The 15,057-nt window shown below is 54.1% G+C and overlaps 1 protein-coding gene across 1 annotated transcript in view; it reads left to right on the top strand.

The window, feature by feature from the left end:
* The first annotated feature begins 6 nt into the window (after positions 1-6).
* Positions 7-15,057, top strand: part of Egfr (epidermal growth factor receptor) — a 135,210-nt gene continuing 120,159 nt past the window's right edge. The window contains exon 1 of the mRNA XM_005396877.2: positions 7-42. The gene's annotated coding sequence lies outside the window, so the exon portion shown is untranslated. The remainder of the gene's footprint in view (positions 43-15,057) is intronic.

Here is a 15,057-nt window from a genome sequence, read left to right as displayed (position 1 = left end):
TGGCGCTGCTGGGGGCGAGCGCGGCGCCCGAAGAGAAGCGCGGTGAGTGCGCGACCCGGCCCCGAACCCCGCGTCCGCGTCCCGCGTCCCCAAGCCCCGCGCCCCGTCCCCGCGTCCGTGTCCGTGTCCCCAACACCCGCGTCCGTGTCCCCCGTCCCTGTGTCCTGTGTCCCTGTGCCCCCGCGTCCCAGATCCGCGGTCTGCGCCCCGCCCGGGACCCGGCAAACTGTGCGTTCCACTCGGGTAGGGCGCGCCCGCGGAGGCCGAGACAGGACACGCCGGCGCGGGCTCCAACTTTGCTTCCTCCTTCCCTGGCTGCGCTGCGCCGGCGGCCGGGGCGGAGCTGGGCCGGGCCAGGGGGATCTGGGGCACTGGAGCGATGAGGGACCCGCGTGCCCAGGACCCCGGGACAGACTTCCTACCACCACCGGTCCCTCCGCCAGGTCTTCCCGCCAGGTTCCCAGAGCCCTGGCTCGGATCTGCGCTGGGGTCCGCGGCCAGGAGGCCGGCGGGGATCGCTCGGTCCGCACGCCAGGTGCGCGTCCTGCCTGACCAGGTGACCCCGGCCAGGTGCTAGAGTCAGCCAGGCGCGCCCCAGCCCGCGGCGAGCCCAGGCCCGGGCTCTCTCCAGGTGGCAGCGTCCGGCACTCCCTCGGCGCGACCCCCCCTCCTCCCAGTGTCCCACATCTGAGGGCTCTGCAGGCTGGGTCCCTACACCATCTGCCAGCCCTGCGTGTTTGAAAGCAAGGTTCCTGTACCCCGGATTTTCTTTTTGGGATCTTTCCTTTTGCTGTTTTGAAGAGTTTGATAATAGGACAACCAAAATAGTGAGCTTGTTAAACAAAAAGTGGGATTGCTGTGCGTAGTTCAGAGGGACCTGGCTGGAGATGCCCACCCTGAGCCCACTGCAGAGAAACCTCGGGTCCAGGTGGTATTGCGCAACGCGGAAGAGAGTCGGGTGCTTGCTTGCCATGGATGTCCCTGGCATCGCCGCTCTGGTGCTGAGGAGTTGGTGGAGGAGAGTAGGGCCGAACAGCGGCCCAAACTTTGCTGCAGGGAAACTGCTGAGAGTGGAGCACAGCCGGAGCAGTCCCGTTCGGTCACTGGTCTGGGCGAGGGCAGTGGGGTTTTGAAGCCGTTCCATTCCCGTGGTTCTGCTGGGCAGGGGTTCAAGAGTTCCTGGCATGGAGGAGTAACCGGTGAAGTCTCCTGGGAGATTTCCTGCCAAGGTACAGCGCTCTTTCGGAACACCTGCAGCTGGAGTCTTGCAAAATCTAGGAAAAAAGGGAAAGGCAGGGTGCAGCTTCCAAAATGAAGCCTCCGCGGCCTGACTGGGGGGTGGAGGGCAGCCCCTCCCCTCTGCCCACCTGGCTGCCCAGGCTGCCCGGCTGCCCTCCCTCCACCAGCTGCCAGGAGAGTCCTTGGGAGCAGGTGGCACCTGTGTGCATGCCAAGGGGACCCCTCTCCTCTCTTTAAATTAAACTCTGAGAGCTGCAGAGCAGAGCTTTTCTCACTCACACACACGCCCGCTGCAGACGGCCTCTCCTGATCCTGGCTGGTACGGGTTGCGGCCTTTGTTCTGAGACAAACATGAACCCACCTAACTTGTACGCTGGTCCTGCATCCCTTTAGACAGAGGGCTCCTGAGTGCAACAGGACAGCCGCGAACAGGTTCGGTTAAGGTAAAGTAAAATACCGAATCTTAAGAGACGTTATTAAAAATAGGAGAGGTCTTTCTACATGTGGTTTTGCAGGAGCGCTGCTGACTTAACTCAGCTTTGTTTGAGATGTGCTTAGCTCAGGTTTGTTGTGCTGTTTGGCTCGAAGATGTGTACTCTCGCTTGTGGCACCGAATCTCAGTACTATCAAAACTGCTTGAAGCCTCTGGCTGACCCTCAGGTCCGCTGGGCGAGGTATGGACCCTCATTATTTACAGGGACCCTGAGGGACAGGGAAGTACAGCGGCGACTTTCCTGCACCTAGGAGGAGGGGGAACCAAAACTCAAATCTCTCAGCCTCCAACTGCATGGCCTGGTCCCCAGAGCCAGGTCGAGTGTGTGGATGACGAGGGTCAGAGGCCGGGAGGACGGGACAGGCTCGTGGGGACAGATCCCTTGCCTGAAGTCCAGCAGTCTACAGGAGGGCTCCGGCTGCTTGTGGGGCGGGGCGGGCACTGAGTCTGTGAATGCAGAGATCGATACTTCAGGGACGCTGAGCGGGGCACTTGCTCTTGCACAAAGCAGAGATAAAGGTGCCGCTCTGAACAGATCCTCCACGGGATCCCAGGGGAGCGGCCTGCCTGGCCTTACCCTGAAGCACGTCCGGTTCGGGAGGTCCAGGCTGTGTGTGAGAGAAACAAAGCACGAGTTCCAGTGGGATCCACATGGAAGAGCCACACCTTCCTTCCTCCCGGAGATCCGATCTGGAGGCCCGGCCTGGCGTGCGGCCAGGCGCACAGGGCCCTCAGAGCTCTGGCCTGGAGTTCAGGCTCCAGATTCCGTGCACACTCCTGGAGTGCACAGGGTGTGTTCCGCAGAGTGAAATGTGGGTGGTCTGCGCGGTGCCCACCTCTGCCCCCAGCACTGCGGTGCTCTCATCGCCTCCGGCCGCTTTGCCCACCTGACCGCACAGGAGCGCGGCCTCCGAGTGTTCACAGTGGCGTGACGCAGACGAGCCCCGACCAGGCAGTAGCATCGGAGGCTTAGAACAGCCGTGCTGGCTGCCAACGGCCAGTTTCATAATAGGTAATTTTTCAAAAATGTATTTTGAAGTTTGAAGAAGCCAGGTGCCAGAATTCGGTGTGCTGCATAATTACCCTGGTCCACGTGACAGCGCCAACATGTTCTGAAATGTTTTCAGAGGTAGTGTCAGTAAAGATGAAGGAGTCAGCCCTGTTTTAAAAGAAAATACTCTTTGTTTTTCCTTTGATGTAAGCTACAGGACTGCAGCCAGGGTCTGAAACTGCTTTGATAGGAGTGATAAATCAGCTCTCGTATTAAGGCAGTGAGGCTTTTGCACAGAAGGGAGGCAGCCCCAGGTCCTGAGATGGGCGGGACCCAGGCACTGGGGACTCTCAGCCTTTGAAGGACCGCCTAGAGTTGATGTGACCATGTGACTCGCTGTGAAAGTGTGTGTGTGCTTGATTTTAACTTGGTAATGTAGTAATGGCTTGCTTGAGATTAGAAAATTAAGTTTTGCTAAAAGCAGACGGAGAGTTCACAGCTTTAAAGCACAGCTCACCCATGTGTTGTTTCTCTGCAAGCACAGTTTTCCTCTGTCTTCTTTGCGGTCCTGGGGATTGAATCCAGGGCCTCACCCATTCGAGGCAGGGGCTCTGCAGTAGGGCCGGGTCCCCAGCCCTCCCTTGGAAACATGACTTTAAAAATTAGTTTCTGGTTCGGTCCATAATGAGCTAATTCCTCTTTTGTTTTCTTCTGTCATTTATGGATATGTGAAAGTATGGTAAGAAGCATTTTAAATCTGGTAACTTCCCTGGATTTTTTCCTGACGCATCAACACTTAGAACAGAGGATGAATCTCACTCCTTCTCCTGGCCATCCCTGTCTGTCCTCACAGCGCTGTCCCACACTTCTGTTTTATTTTCTTCCTAATGCAATGTCTGTTCTAAGAAAACTCCAGTGGTTAACGTTTACGACAGCTTCTTGATTATCCACCTCCCGGGCCCATGGCACAGGCCAAGGAGATGGGGCTCTGCTACCTTCCGGGCTAGAGTAACTGGCTATGCTGTAACTGCCCCTTTTCTGTCACTTGGTGAGCTTTCTCCCCACATGGTTATTCAGACACACCCGATCCAGATGTCCTGAGAGCTGCTGGTGCTGGGTGGGAGAGATCCATGGGCCAGGGCTGGTGGAGGCGTGTTTACTAAGCCCCAAGGGAAGCTCAGTGCTGGGTTTGACATTTCGGTCTCCAGAGGCCCTGAAGTACAGGCCCCAGGTCTGGCCCTGTTACTGACCATCTTTGAGCTGCATTGCTTAGGAAAGATCTCACTCCTCAAAATTTCAGCAGCTTGTTTTGGAAGTAGGATGCAAAAGGGGTGGTGGGAGACAGAAAGTCCTCTTTGCTTCTAGGTCCAGCCCATTCTGGTTCCCAGGGACAGACCCTTTCCGATTGTGTCTGCCGCTTCTCACTGGTAGGAAGTTGGGCTTACACTGGGAGGACTCTGTGTTCGAGGGCCTTGTGCATGGCCCCAAGTATATTCCCAGTCACTGGTGTAGGGACACCAGCACACACACCTGGCTTAGTGTAAATAATTACATGAGTTAGCCACTACAGCTTGACCTTTGAGAATAAGTACAAATGTTGGTGCTATTACAACTTAGGCTTTTGTTTGCATTTTTTCTTTGTGTGTGAGCCATGCTTCGGATTTGCACTGTTCTCCCCCAACTTTGAGACTGAGAACGGTCCCCACCCTGGAGCACCTGGGAAGCGACTAGCAGAAGAGGGAGCAGAGATCCCAAGTGTCACAAAACAGTGGAGCCTATGTAAAATAGAAGACATCTGTTCATTCTCACTGGAGAGGAACCAGGAGCGGCCCCCATGGGAAGGAACTGCACATTCGGTCCTTCAAAGAGATATGTTCCAGGCTCCTTCCCTCTGGGGAAGTGGTAGAAAGGGGTGTTGTAAGCGCAGCACCCGTGGGAGCGTGTTCTGGGGAGCCCCGGCATTCAGTGGGTTAGGTGAGCCGCTGTCACGCGCCCACCGTCACGTCCAAGCAGAGCTGCACCGGGTTCTGGAGGCTTGGCTTCCTGCCTGACGCGGCTGCCTAGCAAGCGACCTGATTAGTTGTGGTTATCAGTAACTGATAGCTAAGCATGGCTCACGGGAGAGCGCAGGAACCGTGTTTGTGCAAGTATTGGTGCAAGCACTCAGGTGAGGGGCGCTCAGTCCTTGTTTAGATCAGCACGAGTTCCTCATCACATATCAAGGCCTGAAACAACAGGAGCAGAAGACCACAGTTGCTTACTCTTCCCACCCGCCTCCCTTTACTCTTTTCTTTAATTTCCTTTTTCCTCTCCTCCCCTCCCCTCCTTTCCTCTTCGTTCTTTTCTTAGCAGTAGCTTTGAAGCTCCGCTGTTCCTTAGTCACCTGAGCAACAGTTGGAAAAGAAAATGGCTCAGGGCGCCTGACTGGTGGGGCGCACATTCGCACACATCTGCGCACGCCCCGGCAGTGCTGACGAGGGAGGTGGTGCTGCTCGTCGCTGGTGACAGAAGGGATTTTGTCTTTGTTCTCTAATTTCTGTTTCATTCATCTCATGAGCAAGACTCAGGGCCAGTTTCAAAGTTCATTAGTGACTAAGTTTCAGGATTGCATTCTATTCCTCGAGTTGGTTCATTCAGAATCCACTGTGGCGGCCCTGAAGCCGGGGTGCTCAGGAATCTGGTGGAAATGCACATTCTCGAGCCCCGGTGGGCTCCTGGGGCACCGTCTGAGCCCGACCCTGGAGCGTCCCTTGCACAGCAGAGTCTGAGAACCCGGACGTGCAGGAGGAAGGGCTGTGTCTGTCCCCAGAGCGCTGGGCCGAGAGAACACGTCCCCAGAACGCGCCGTCTGTGACAGACGTGGTGTGGGATTTCAGGACAAGCTCGGGGCAGAGACTAATGCCATGCCTGTGATGGGCACCAAGAGGGAACATTTTGCTGAGTTGCAAAGGGGTTTTTGCCTCGCCCCGGGCACGGGGCTGTGGAAAGGCACGCGGCAGCCTCCCCAGCCCTCCCGGGCTCCTCCTGTCTAAAATGGACAGGTCTCCCGAGAGCCCAGGCCAAGGCTGCAGAATTCCTGTTTTATTTCTCTAAGGAATCATGAAGAAATTTACAGTTTCAGAAGTAAAGGGCCCAAGAAGTGATCAAATGACATTTAAAGGTTAAAATGGTGATTTTAAAAATAAAGTAACTACCATGTGTGAAAAATGAATAAGAGTCCGGATTATAGTTGATAGCTTTTTAACTTTCTCTTCAACTGCTTGATTTTTGCCTAGAACTTGTTATGAATAAGCAAAATCACTGCTTCACATCTTTTATGTAACTCCTGCTGCAGACAGCAAAGAGCAAAAGGAAACTAAATTCTGTCAAATTCTAGACAGTGGATCCCCGTCAAATCACACTGGACTCAGAAAATGTCTCTGAGTTAATTGAGCGACCAATGCCTGAGAATTAGAAGACACATCTGTTTCCTGGTGTGCTGCTGAAAATTGTACAGATTTACCTTTACCCTTGCATTTGTAGGGGTGGTTTGGAAACAAATGGGCAGATTCCCAGGAGATAAAGGCTAAGCCATGGCTGCTGGTGTTACGACGTGTGCTTCTGCTGGCGTGGGACGGGAGATCTAGCAGTAAGGGCCGCTGTGTGCTCTGCAGGTGCGAGGAGCCTTCGTGAAGGGTTTTGTTTTACGAGCAGAAATGTGATACCTGACAACTCCACTGCTGTGCCGTGCAGCCTGCTCGCGTGGGTGACGTCTTGATTGCTTTAGCAGTTGTCTGGCTTATGTCTGATGTACCTCTGACATTTGCCAAAGTCCCTGCCTTTGACTCTCAGTTTTGGATAAACTTAATGGATTGCATATAGTCCCTCTACTCTGACAAAGTGACATATATATGTGGAAGACTGTGTATGTTTCTGTTTCTTTGCTTGTACTTATAAATCATTCTTTATTTTTTTGTTTGGAAGACAAATGAACCACTTCATTGAATACGTGCAGGTCCTAAAGGACAGGCAAGGGTGTCTTGAGAATTGTTGATCATTCATGTGATTTCAAAATGCTTTTCCAGGAGAATTTTTTAATGCCAAAACTTATTTTCCAGCAAATACTGAATGTTTAAAAGCTGTAGGAAGATTTAATTACAATAGTTTTTCTTCACTTTTACCCAGTCATCTCCTAGTTTATCCTCCTACACTACTAGCCATTGTATTTGCTTAAAATTGAGCCGAGCAAGATAAATTAGACAAGTTAGCTTAAGTTTGTTGTAGTACTAACTCGCAAGATATGATGACTCTAGTTTGATTTTATTAAAGTATATTTTAATATAGTACTAGAAAGTTAAAAAATAACCTTTTTATAGGAAACAAGCCCCCCAGAACCCCTGCTTTCATCTGATTTTGATTAATTTCAAATGAATTACAGGAAACATAAGATGATCACTAGGGAATAAGTGTATCCTTTTCTGGCTTTAAAAGTTTATGATTTTAAGGGGCTTTTGAATGTGCTGCATTTCGGAAACGTTTTCTTGGCTTTGACTTGCTGTAAAGTTAATAGAAAATCGGAAACCTTATCGTTATACTTACATCATGATTTCTTTTTTTACCTCTGCTGACATTTCCTGATGAATTTCTGATTTAAGAGAATCCATTCCTGGGGCATAAGCTGGATGTCTGACCTTGCAGTTTTGCTTTTTCTCCTTTCCTTCCAAACCTCCTCTCCTCCCTCACTCCCCTTTCTTCTTCTCTCTTTTTGAAAGCGGTTATGAACTAGCTTTTGCTAAGAAAGAACAAGTTTGACAACTGTGAATGGAACTTCGCTACTGACTGCAGAAGTGCACTATGTAATTTTGGAAGGTCAGGGCCAAAGACATTCAGTTTTGATGATTGTTTTTAATACAAACCTCCACATGCATGGATCATTTTTTGGAAAGTAGTGTTGCTAGAGGTGTTTTTCTCGATTCACAGCTTAATATATTTCCCTGTAACTCGTCAGTTACAGTAGGAAGAGAAAACTGCTTGGAATCTACCCTCCCAGTTTCAGTTTCCATATAATAATTAGACTAGATAATTCCAAGGCTCCTTGTAGCCGAAAACATCTATGAAATTAAAAGCAAATCTAAATGTATGCAAGATATGTATTTAAACAAGCTGATGATAAGTGTGCTGTCCCTGTAATTTAAATGCTAAAATATTGATGTCATAATAATAATAACAACTTGCATTTGTACAGCACTTTGCAGTTTACGCAGTGCCTCAGCGTGCCTCTCTCTGGGCCTCCCAGCCGCTCCACGCAACCAGAGTAATTATCCACTTGAAGGCCGGGGCCAGGCTCAGCGCACGCTGCCCTCTGCCCCCTCACAGCCAGGCAAGGGTGGGTGCCAGGCCCCCTTCCTGCCGTGACCCTGTCTGCCACTCCACAGGCTGCCTCATATGTGCCACTCCTCCTCACCCCTCCTTTGAGTCCTCAGAGGTCCTTCGGCCACGATGCCTCCCCTCACCCTGAGTGCTGCTTGTGAGTCTAAGGGCTGGCACAAAACACCCCTCCACTTTCTCTTCTGTTTCCATTGCTTAGCTTCGTTGCTGTCCCGGTTTTGTACATCTCTGCATTTCCTCTATCTTTCTCCTTTCTGCTTGTCCTCTTTTCATGAAGTATGGTGCTTCGTCAGTCCTGGTCTGTGCGTTAGCCCTCATTCGATAAGATGTTCATTTGTGAGCCCTGAAAACATTTCCTCTAGGAACTGGAAGTGTGACTTTTTAAACGTTGTGTCTTCAGTGTCTGTAAACTTGCCAGATCTAAAAATACTTGCAGAAGAAAGGAGGGTGAAAAACAACAAGGGGATGGAGCAGCTGGGTCAGCCGACAGTGCCGCGGCGAGGCGGCTTCCTGGGTCTCAGAGTTGGCTGTGGGCTTCGATGCAGCTCACACTCCAGCTCACTCGGCATGAGAAGGGAGAAACTTGAGGAAGACTGCGGCCCTCGGACCCACACCGGCTGTCCGGGCCAGGCTGGCCGGTGGGGCACGTGGCCGTGTGCAGGACAGACGTGGGGGAAAATGGTCACAGACCCGCGTGACTGCCGGGGGAGGAGCCCGCCGCTGAATGAATGGAATGTGGCACGTGGTGACTGGCCCGACCTCTCCAAGTGGATGGAACTGGCCTGAAAGAAATTTCAAAATTTAGGGTTATTTTCCTTCACTGGGAAGGATGTTTTTTATTGCTTATTCCTAACATAGTGGAAACTTTTCAGCACTCCAGAAATTTCCCCCGAGCGCATTCACACGCGGCGACGGGGGAGAGTGGGAACGCCCCATGTGTCGCTGAGGAAGGGACCTCGGCTGCTGCCCGTGTGCCCCGGGTACAGAGGCCCCACTCAAGCGGCAGTGTGGTGGCTCCCGTGCCCGAGAAGATGGTGCGGGTCCGCGTAAGCAAATCCTGCCAGGAAGCAGGCGGCCTCGGAGTGGCCTCAGCAGCTCTGGTAACTGAGCCTCTGAGTCTGCAGCGGACACTGGGGTGGAAGCTCGCCTCACCTTCGCAGACGACCACCTCCCCCGCCAGGCAGCGCGGCTGAGCAGTGGCGCGGGGCCCTCCCGGAAAGAGTGCGGGGAGGCGCTGAGCTCCCCCGCTCTGGCTCAGGGCTCGCTGTCCTGTTGGAAGCACACCCGCGACAGCGGCCGTGACGCCCCTGGGCTGGGGAAGGCCCTGGCTGGGACCTGCATGGTGGCCGGGCCATCCTTCCTGATGGCACACCGGCACTCTCCGTCTCGGCTAGAAAAGCTTTTAGATGTGTCGAGCAGTGGCTGCTAAGTACTCACGGTGCTGCTCAGCTGCAAAACAGGACTTTCAGAGGACGGCCGGGAGGCTCGCCGGCACAAGCTCGAGGCCTGAGCCCTGCCAGTGCACAGACAGGGTGCCAAGATGTGAGCGCCGGCCGGTGTCTTTCTCCTGCAGGCTGTGAGCTTTTGTGGGTTTTGCCTTCCCTCCCTGGGGAAGGGAAAGGCTAGGGTTCCTTGGGCCTCACTTTGAGAAAAGGTTGCACATTCTTCTTCCGGCCAGGCTTGGTTCTCCCACTGAGGTGGAGAAGGCAGGAGCCACGGTGAGAGGTGCTCACGGTCAGCCCTGCGCGGCCACAGCCACGGGGCTGACTCCCCATAGCGTGACGCAGGGGTGCTGAGCTCGGGCAGCCACGTGCCGCGCCCTGGGTTGCCTTAAAAGTAACAGATAGCAGTTAATGAAGGCCCAGCGTTTGGAAATGAGCACTCGCATGCCAGCACAGTGGCATCACCTGAGATGGAGGACGATTAAGTCCTTGTCGTCCCTCTTAGCACGGTGGAGGCGGGCAGAAGCGCGTCCAGAGACAGAGCTCCCTTCCCCGCTGGGCTGTGGCCTGCACGCCCTCCTCCCGAGGCTCTCCCGTGACCGGGGCTTGTGACGCCTTGAGGGTGTGGAGGTGACGCAGGGTGCAGTCCCCGCCGCCTGCTCCGCGGCTCTGCCTCCCACCTGCCCGCCGGACCCCACTGTCCGGTGCCCTGGTCACTGTCGTGTCCGTCGGCCCCGGCAGGCGCCTCTGGTCTGCATCCGTGCTTTGCCAGCTGCTTGTGTCCGGGTGCATCCTTTCTGCTGTGAAGTGGAATGTATTTGTCACTTCTTAAAAATGGAGAAAATGTCCCGGTGCTTCTTGACCTGAGAAGGAAGGGGACACCAGGTTCACCTCCTCAGACGCCACCACTTCTCAGAGGCCACGGCCGGGCGTGCACAGAGTGGGCAGAGCTCCGGGCACCGTGTCCCTCTCGCCGCAGAGGCCTCTGCTCCCAGCCAGGGCGGGAAGCTCACACCGGCTCTCAGTCTGTTCCGGGCGATCACGTCTGGGGACAACTTCCCCAGCCCAAATCGCTGGCACAGGCCACGTGCCGCAAGGACTGAGCAGCACCGGCGTTTGGGGGTCACTTTTATCCAGGAGAGGAGGGCCACGAGAGCTTTACAGCCTCCCCATTGGGTGAGAAGTTTTTACAAGCAGGAAACAATGGGACCAAAGTGTGAGTGCAACACACAGACTCTAGACCTGCTATGTGGCTCCGCCATTCTCTATCTCTGTCTCTCTGTCTCTATCTCTCATCCCTCTGGTGTGTCTCTGTCTCTATGTCTGTCTCTGTCTATCTGTCTGTCTCTGTCTCTGCCTGTCTCTGACTCTGTCTCTCTCACTCTGTCTTTAGATAAAAGTGAGGTACTGGCCCTCTCCACCCATGGGTGCAGAGCAGGTGGGGGGTGTGCTGTCCCGGGAGACAGTCTGGGTCACACTGCCTGGAGTTGAAACCAGCCCCACCTTGGCTGGAGGGGACAGGTTGGGTGACCCCTGGAAGTCTCAGTTTCCTCACCGCCAGAATGCGGGTGATCACTGGTGCGGGGGTTGCCATGAGGGAGGAGGAGGTGGTTTGACAGAGGATGAGCACATTCCACACGTGGGAGTGCTGGCCTGCGCCATGGCCCGGACGGTCTGTGCTGTGGGTGAGGAACCCAAGGCCATCACGGACAGCAGGGCAGGACCTGACCAGAGCGCCTGGCCTTGTGGCTGGATCCTGAGGGGGTCACTGAGACGCAGGAGGATGCCGCCTTACCTTCTCTTCTGTCCTGGGTCCTGGTCCTTGGTGACCTCCCTCAAGCACTGCAGGACTCTCAGATCCCTGCACCAAGCCTGTCCTCCTCCCATGGGGTCACCGTCTCTCCCAAGAGCCTTGCTGGTCAGTTTCCTAGACATGCTGGCCGGGTTTAAGACATTCTTCACTTCATTGCACACCCTTCACACAGGACTTCCCTGCGAGCGCAGGGCGAGGCCAGTGCTGCAGGTTCTGTGATGCTCACCCTTCCTCCCGCCCCCCCTGTTCCATGTCCCCAGGTACCTGGACCATCGCATGAGGAGGGAGGCAACATGCCCCGCCAGGTGTGGCCCTTCAGCAAGGGTTCCTCTTCCTGGGGAGGAAGAGGGACACATTTGTGTCCCCTTCTCCGTGGAGATGTGGCCGGGATGAACTGAGCTTTTGGTCACCATAACAAACACCTGAGAAAATCGACTTGCACGGAGAAAAGATCGTTTTGGCTCCCGGCTTTGCAGGGTGGTCCTGCTGCTGTGCGTGGCCAGAAAGAAAAGGGGGAAAGGTGTCCCTTGGGGTTGCATCTCCGTGACCTAAAGACCTCTCATTAAGCCTCACCTTTAAAGGAGCCGCTGTGTCCAGCAGTGCCTGGGGAGCCACAGGCCCCTGGGGACGCTTAGCGCCCAGCTCAGGCAGGTTCCCGCTGCTCCACACGATGCCCAGAGACACGGCATCCACAGGGTGCTCAAGCACCCAGCCGCCGTCCTCCTCTGCATTCATGGTCAGGAGCTGCAGGTGTCACAGCACCTGCGACTGGCCCACTGATCTATGGTCTTGCTTTGGTATGTGTAGGTAACGACTGGTGATGAATTACCATACCCGAGGGGCCTCCTGTTCTTACCAGCAGCATTTACAAGTTATTTTTAACGTTGTTTTAAGTCTGTGAGTGAAAATAAATTGCTTTGCTGCAAGAAACACCGAAAATGGAAAAGCTAACTTCGCAGCTGATCGCGTATCTCGTAGGCGTGGCTGGCGGGCGTGGCTGTGTGGAGCAGCGGGGTCTGTGAGACACAAGGCTCCCTGGGGCCTGCCCAACACGAGAAGCGTTTGCCCCGCGGCCCTGGGCTGTGGGCTGTCACACACTTGGTGGCCTTCGTGTCACCTGAAAGCCTGAGGCCACCAGGGGAATTGCCTCAAGCCTACCAAGGGTGGGGCCGGTACACACTGCCTTCCTTTGAAGGTCAGCCTCAGGAAATGTGGGATGGAAGGAGGGGAGTTCGAGGCTGCGAGCCCTCCTTAACCACTTCGACACTTCCAGTGACTTCGAGCACGAGTTTTCCCAGTCTTTTTCATTTGACAGGCGAGTTACGTTTGTCACTGCTGCACATCCCAGAAAGTCACACTGAAAAGGAACAGATCTCCCCGTAGAAGAATGAATATCTTGGCTGGGCATGGTGGTGAACACCTGTGATCCCATCAGGGCAGGCTGAGGCAGGAGGATTACCAAGAATTCAAGGCCAGGCTGCCCTACATAGTGAGTTTAAGGTCATCCTGAACTGCATAGTGAGACCCCTGTCTCAGCCCCCAACTAAGAATGAATATCTTGCTGTTGTCATGGCAACACGCTGCTGACTTTTTATTGTTAAAGAATTATAGATGCTCAGGAAGTTGCAGGGAATCTGCGTGATTTCTGTGAACTCTTCTCTCATCTCCATCGATGGGAAAATCTTAGTAGCAAACTTCGGTATTCTTAATTTGACATCTTTATGGTTAACCTAGGCCCAAAACTTGCTATTTTAATTTGCTAGTGGTTTAATAGTATAAGAATTATGGCCTTTCACAATATGGTTTGAAAGTTGTACTTTTTTGTGTGCTTGTTGTACTAGGGATTGAACCCAGGACCTTTGCCCTGAGTTACGTACATCAACAGCCCTTTTTAACTTTTTAAATTTTAAGACAGGGTCTCTCCAAGCTCCCCAGGCTGGAGGGTTCAGCTTATGGTCCTCCTGCCTCAGCCTCCCAGAGTGCTGAGACTACAAGTTTGGGCCACTAGGCCTGGCTAAGGCTCCTCTTTTAACAGGTATTAAGCAACTGCAGAAATTCTGCAGGAAGACTGCCATGCAGGGACCACAGCTCCTCTGCTTGTCCCTCACAGAGTCCAGCTTGGTGGAGCCAGAGTCCAGTGCCCTGGGGCAGGGAGGTGAGCCTGGCAGGCATGCAGAGCGGTGCCCTGGAGCACCCAGGTGCTTGGGGAGGTGAGGGCCTTTAAGAGGTAGGTGTGGCCATGCATACCTATAGCCCCAGCACTCTGAGGTGGGCTGGGGCAGGAGGCTGAGGCAGGAGGAGCACACGTTTGAACCCAGCATGGCTAATTTAAAGACATAGGTAGACCTGTCTCAAAATGAAAAATCATAAAAAAGGGCTGGGGACACAGATCAGCGTGAAGGCCCTGGTTCAAGCCTGTCCCATGGGGTTGAAATAGGGCCCAGCGTGTGGTCTTCAGGTCTTCGGCAGCAGGGAGGGGCCCCAGCTCTCCGGTCACGTTCACTTTCTGCTCACAGTGGGCCCCCTCAGCGAGGCTGTGGGTCTGAGCACCCCTGTCCTCTTTAGAGCCCGTTGTCTCAGACGCATGACAGCACTGGACAGCTGGCCACTGTGTCCAGGGCCTGGGACCTCAGCCAGGCTGGCGAAGGAGGAGTCGTTCCCAAGTGCTGACAGTGGGCACATGGGCCGCAGATGGGGTCCCCCAAGGGGCCTCGAGTGCCACGTGCACACGTGTGCACACGTATGCTGTCCTCAAAACACCGAGGGCCGGGGAAGCAGAGGTGCAGACTCCCCGTGTGTCGGGCGTGTGAGCAGCCACTTTGCACGCGCTAGCTGCAGGTGGACGGCGCTGTGGCCCTGGCTGTGTGAGAGCAAGCGTGCAGCCCCCTGGACTGTCCCTTTCGGTGCTCCAGGCTGCAGCAGGCTTGGGCGCTGAAAGTGCGGTGCCCTGCCCACTCCGGGAAGTGCTGTCTGCAGCCGCACGCTCAGGCGGCCGCTCAGAGCCCTGGGACACCTCCTCTGGTCCTCGGTGAACGCTGACCCCAAGACCCACAGCCGAAGTCAGGGGGCTGAGGAAGCCCTCAGAGACAGGTGGAAGAGCTCTGTAACTACACAGATACTCGAGTGCAGCTGCGGGCATTTCCTCATCAGAGAGAAATGTTGGTAAATACAAAGTGGGTGGATTCAACCTTCGCAGTTGACTTTACCCGCTGCTGTTATTATTTTAGAGTCAGTCTGAAATAGTATAATGCAATATCTAAAAGCATTTCCTAATCTCTTTCCTTACTGTGCCTCTCCTTAGGCTGAAAAGTCACTGGAGAGAGACCTCCTTTCTATTTTTTTCAGTGTCTGCTTAGTTTTCTGAGCTGTTTTGTGGCAACATGCTTTTCCCAGAAAATCAGGTTAACATTAAATAGGCACTGGATGTTTATCCGATCTTGTTTACGGGAGCTTAAGAAATTTTTAACCTCTGTATACACTTTACGCTGTTAACTAGAGGAGAGGTCATGGACTGTTTACAGTCACTCTCTGAGCGCTGGGAGTTACCAGGTAGGGCGGCTGCATCCCCCTCAAACAGCCCTTGTTGTTCGTCAGGGATGAGGTTGGCCGGTGAGGAAAGGGACAGCAGTCAGCTGGGGATCTCTGCATCGGGGATGGAAACCCGGGAGAGGTGTGGTCTTTCCCGAGTTGAAAAGATCTCTGGGCCGTGCCA

This window comes from Chinchilla lanigera, unplaced genomic scaffold (assembly GCF_000276665.1).
Source record: "Chinchilla lanigera isolate Chin_1 unplaced genomic scaffold, ChiLan1.0 scaffold00055, whole genome shotgun sequence".
Taxonomy (NCBI): Eukaryota; Metazoa; Chordata; class Mammalia; order Rodentia; family Chinchillidae; genus Chinchilla; species Chinchilla lanigera.
The sequence above is the reverse complement of the archived record's forward strand: the minus strand, read 5'-3'. Positions and strand labels throughout refer to the sequence as shown.